Below are 6,000 nucleotides of genomic sequence, written 5' to 3'. Positions count from 1 at the left end.
TCACTAATCATGAAATCATCCCAAACAACAATGATATGATGCATCAATAATGAACAATAGAGATTCAGATAAAATAAACAAGTAAACTGTGACTGAGTACAAGTAACAATAAGCATGGAGGTTCAATAGGTATCACGACCGTTGGGGGTCTTTATAGTGCCAACACATAGCCTAAGCATGATTTCTAACATGATTCACTGTCAAATTTCTATAGCACAGAAAGGGCACAGAGCTAAAAACAAGCTTATTCAACTTTCCATTTTCACGGAATGGACCAAGTCCCAATTCCCACGGTGCACGCCCACACGCCCATCACCTAGCATGTGCGTCACCTCCAAAATACTCACATAATACAATAATCAGGGGTTTCATACCCTCAGGACCAGATTTAAAACTGTTACTTATCTCAAACCGCGCAAAACTCAACTCCAAAGTGCCTTTGCCTCTCGAATCAGTCTCCAAACGCCCCGAATCTAGCCACAAGCAGTACAATAAAATTAATATAGGCTAAAGGAATCAATTCCATAAGAAAAACACGAAATTATAAGCCACAATCCGAAATTGGCTCAAACCGGCCCCCGTGCCTACGTCTCAAAATCTGACAAAAGTTCCAAAACTCGAAAGCCCATTCACTCACGAGTCTAACCATACCAAATTTATCAAAATCCGACACTATTTGGTCATCCGAACCCCCAAAATTCACTTTCCAATTCTCTAGCCCTAAACCCCCAAATTTCACCTCAAAAACTCACCAACTAGGTGTACAATCAGTCGAGAAACATCATTATTGAAGATAAATGGATACAAGATCTTACCTTAAGAATTCCACTTGAAAAGCCCTCTCAAAATCTCCAAAATTCAAGCTCAAAATGATGAAATGAAGCCAAAATCACGAAACTCTCATTTTTAAACATTCTGCCCAGACCCTTTTGCACCTGCGACCATTTTTCCACATCCGCGGTTCTGCTTCTGCGGTGAAGACTCTGCATCTACGAAAGTCACTTAGCCCATCTGCCACATCTACGCGATCGCAGGTGCGGAAACTTCCATCGCACCTGCGCACGTCCGCCCGCTTCTGTGCAACTTCTGCACCCTAAAGTCCGCATCTGCGGCCCCTACCCAAAGCCTTCCTGGCCACTTATGCGGTCCCTTTCTCGCATTTGCAGTTCCCAATCCGCAGATGCGATTACACCAGTAGTTGCAAACCTTCAGCAATTCTTCAACTTCGAACCTTGATCCGTTAAGTTCGAACCTTGATCCGTTAACCTTGATCAGTCTTATAAAATCATACAAACTTAGTTGAATCCTCAAACCACCTCAAACAACATCAAAAACGCAAATTACACACGGATTCAAGCCTAATGAATTTCGAAATTTCCAAATTCTACAAACGATGCCGAAACCTATCAAATCACGTCCGATTGACCTCAAAATTTGCACACAAGTCATAAATGGAATCACAAACCTACTCCAACTTCAATAAATCTAATTCGGCTCCGATATCAAAAAGTCCACCCTCGGTCAAACTTTCCAAAAACTTCAAATTTCCATTTTTCACCAAGTGACCCCGAAATGACCTACGGACCTCCAAATCCTCTTCCGGATGCGCCTCTAAGTCCAGAATAATCATACGAACCTGTTGGGACCTTCAAATTCAGATTTTGAGGTCGTTTACTCGAAATCACACCTTAGTATATTCATCCAACTTAAAGCTTCTGAAATGAAAATTTCCTTTCAAAATCAATACCGGACTTCCCGAAATTTAATTCCGACCACACGTATAAGTCATAATACCTGAAGTGAAGCTACTCATAGCCTCAAATTGCCGAACGACGTGCTAGATCTCAAAACGACCGGTCGGATCATTACAAATGGTATTTTGATAATTCTAATAGTTTCGTATGGTGATTTTGGACTTAGCTATGCATCCAGATTTGGATTTGGAGGTCTGTAGGTTGATTAAAGCATTTTGGCGAAAATTGGGAAGTTGAAGTTTTGGAAGGTTGGGTGATTTAATCGGGAGTTGACTTTGTTGATATAGGGCTCGGATTCCTATTCCGAGAGTTGGATTAGCTCCGTTATGTCATTTGAGACTTGCATGAAAAATTTGACGTCATTCCCGGTTGATTTGATATGTTTCGGTAGGAGTTTTGGAAGTTGGAGGATTTGGAAATTCATAAGTTCGATTCGTGGTGCGATTTATAATTTCGACGTTATTTGATTTTATTTGAGGCCTCGAGTAGGTCCGCGTTATGTTATAAGACTTATTCGTATATTCGGACGGGGTCTCGAGTGGCTCGGATGGGTTTCGGATCGTCTGGGGCATGTTGGTTAAGGCTGGTTTTGGGAAAGTTTTGGTTTGGTCACACTTGCGGGACTTTGGGGCGTAGGTGTGATACCGCAGAAGCGGAATTTGGAAGACTGGTGTGAGGTCACAGAAGCGGGGGATTTTGCGCACCTGCAGCATCGCAGGTGCGGAGACTTGGAGCGCAGAAGCGAAGCCTTTCGCAAAGGCAGATTTTGGCCTCGTACCTGAGAATGCACAGAAGCGGACATAGTCCGTAGGTGCAAGAGGGAAGCTGGTCAATGGGCTTCGCAGGTGCAGTTCTTTTGTCGTAAAAGCGACGCCGCGAAAATGGCTAATTATGTCGCAAGAGCAATCATGGCTGGGCAGACTCTATATTGTCGAGGGTTTTTGAGGATTTATTCATTTTTGGAGTTGAAGACCTCGACTTTGGGAGATTGTTCTTGGGTTTTTCAAGAAATTCATTGGGTTTTATTTATTGAAAAACCCACGAACAATCATTTAAATTCTTTATCCTTATCTTGTTAAATTTCATGAATCCATTGTTATCTGCATCATTTAATTAGTGAACTAAGTTGGAAATTTGGGGGAAATTTGTAAAAAATCTTCAAACTATAAAATGAGGATTTGAAGGGCGATTCGATATCGGAATTTGATACTTTTGGTATGGTTGAACTCGTATCAGAATGGGTATACGGGTTTTGTGAATTTTATCCGGTTTCGAGGTACAAGCCTGGGGGGTTGACCTTTGGGTTTACTTTTTAGTTTTTGTTAAAGATTGAAGCTTTATTATCCGCAATTGTTTCCTATGGGTTTTATTTATGATTTGAAGTTATTTTGGCTAGATTTGAGCCGTCCGGAGGTTGTTTCACTTAAGAAAGTCATTTTAGAGTAATGGTTTAGCTTATTTGAGGCAAGTATCTTGCCTAACTTTATGTGGTGGAATTACCCCTTAGAATTTGAGTCATTTGTGCTAATTGTGTCATGTGACGGCCGTGTACGCGAGGTGATGAGTATGTGCTTGGGCTTATATGTGAAAATGTGACCGTTTAGGGCTCTTAGGTTCTTATGTTCATTAGATATGAAGTTGTTTTGTCATGTTTAATCCCCCATTTACTAAATTCACCCTTACGTGTCTTATTTGGAATTAATTGCTTCATGTTCTACCCTTATTGCCGATTAAACTCTTATATGCATTAACTGAAGTTGTTATGTCACAACCCAAATTTTCCTCTGTTGGGTGTCGTGATGGCACCTAGTTTTAGGAACTAAGTAAGCCTAACATTAACTGAAATAACAACAATATTGAACTAACATCTGACAAATTTCGAAATAGAAATCTCTATACAAGTTACAATCCCAAAACGAGTAGTACAAGTCATAAGCTCTACTGAGTTTGCTAGACAACCTCTAAATACATCTGTTTCGAAATAAGGATAAACAGTGTAAATATAACTTCAGAAGGTGACTCCAAAGCCTGCGAAGGCAGCAACAGATTTACCTTGAGTTTCCACAGCAAAATCCGTACAACTGGCTAACGATCGACTGACTCTGAAATACCTGGATCTACACAAAAATTGTGCAGAAGCTTAGTATGAGTACACCATAGCGGTACCCAGCAAGTATTAAGACTAACCTCAGTGGAGTAGTGACGAGGAACAGTCAAGACACCTACTGGACTAAATAACCTGAGAAAGTATAAGTGTAGAAGTAACATAATACAATATCTCTATAATACTACGCGTAATGACACGATAATATACCAACTCACAATAAGAAATAGAAACAACAATTAGCAGCGGAACACAACAAGTAATAGCACAGTAGAGTAAGTTGAACACAGTCTAAATCTGGTGAACACAATTAAAAGAAAGACAGGTAACAACTAGATGAGCATAACCACTTTCACATAAGGTTTTATCCAATAATCACCACGAGGTACCAAACCTCAGAATATCCACAAGTCATGGGTCCCACTCTGTGAACCCTAAACACTTGCATCTTGTGCCCTCATTTTAACTAGTAACCGCACGGACGACGCACGTGCCAATAGAACCATTCTCACCTAGAAGGCAAGTAGACGGGGGTGTGTATAAATACTCAATAATATCAGGATCCATCTTCTTAAAGCGATAGGAGTTATTAACTACGTGTATGCTTGTGCAAGTGTTCTAACACAGTTCAGGTCAACTAGCAAGTGTAGAGAAAATGAACAGCACGCAAGAATGTTCCCCACAATTTTTCACAAGATAAACTCACACAGGTAGGTACGCCACTACACAAATAACAACAACATGGATACCCCCAGGCCATCACAAGTCATCACAGATCAATCCATGACATAGCCCACATTGTCTCGCCACGTGTGCAATAATAAAGTAAATTGTCACTCCCTAAACTCGGGAAGCGCAACCGGCGCCAACCGAGAGAACCCGGCCGAGCAAGCAGTTTAGATTACCTTCTACCCAAACTCATCTATGAATAAAGAGGAGATGTACTCCATTACTCTAACACTGAAAAGATTCTATTAACAACTACCTTTTTATTCACATTAGCAGCTTCATTCATAATTTTCAAAATATTATGAGTTTATAGAATTAATATAAAACATAATATCCAAATACCAACATTTCTAATTCAATTCCCAACATCAACCACAACTCACAACCTGTCTACGGAGCCTCTAAGTACAATAGAAGAGTAATATGAAAATGCTAGCAACAAGGCCCCGGCTATACTTCAAAACACAGTACATGAGAAACAAAAGATAAATGACCCCGAAATGAAGTGGGGCTCACCAAATCAGCTGAAAAGAGTGTACTGCTATCACTGATCAATATCGCCTATTATAGAACCACATGCATCCATTAAAAATGCAGCGCCCCCAGCAAAAGGGATGTTAGTACTGTCAAATAGCACTACTATATATATATCTAAAAATCCTCTTTCAAAAAGAATGCCCATATAAGAAAAGGCAACACATAGAAACAACAAGTCACAATCCATAATATCCAAATGTCTAGTTAAAACATAAAAAAAATTCAAAATACGAACTTCATATATAATTTTTTGGTTGGGAGATCATTAGCACTGATATAACATCGTCTTTATTAGCACGGAGTCTGATCACGCGCGATCGGCTAGGCCATCTCCCCACGAACAATGTGGTTTGATGAGTCATGCGAAAAAGAGTTGTTACCAAGAGTAGTACCACCATGTGCGCAACATGGCGTCCGATCTCCACCCGATCAGCTAGGCCGCCTTCCCACATATGCCGTGTGGGTTGACTTTTCCAATTCGCAATTGTTACCAATTTCATCCCAATTAAGGGGAATAATATCACAATTTCTCCAATATTTTAATTTCATCCCAAATAAGGGGAATAATCACAATCCACCCCTACACTGGCACGTGTAGTTTCAGGTGTGGGCCTTATGACCCACCCTTCCTCAGTTTTGTTAATGATGCTCCAAAAAATATATTTTTTTATTTGATTTGCACACAAAGCTAACATAACTACAATTGTAGTCACCTCAACATCTTTCACATTGTATAAATTCTTATTATTATTTTTAGTCACTCACAACAACAATATTTTCTTGGCTCATTTGGCCATTCACAAGATTCTTTATTCCTGGCATAGTGGCCGTATTTCATATTTCACACTTTCACCTCTTTCAATTTCAAAGGTCACC

The sequence above is a fragment of the Nicotiana tomentosiformis genome, chromosome 6, assembly GCF_000390325.3.
Source record: "Nicotiana tomentosiformis chromosome 6, ASM39032v3, whole genome shotgun sequence".
NCBI lineage: Eukaryota > Viridiplantae > Streptophyta > Magnoliopsida > Solanales > Solanaceae > Nicotiana > Nicotiana tomentosiformis.
The sequence above is the reverse complement of the archived record's forward strand: the minus strand, read 5'-3'. Positions refer to the sequence as shown.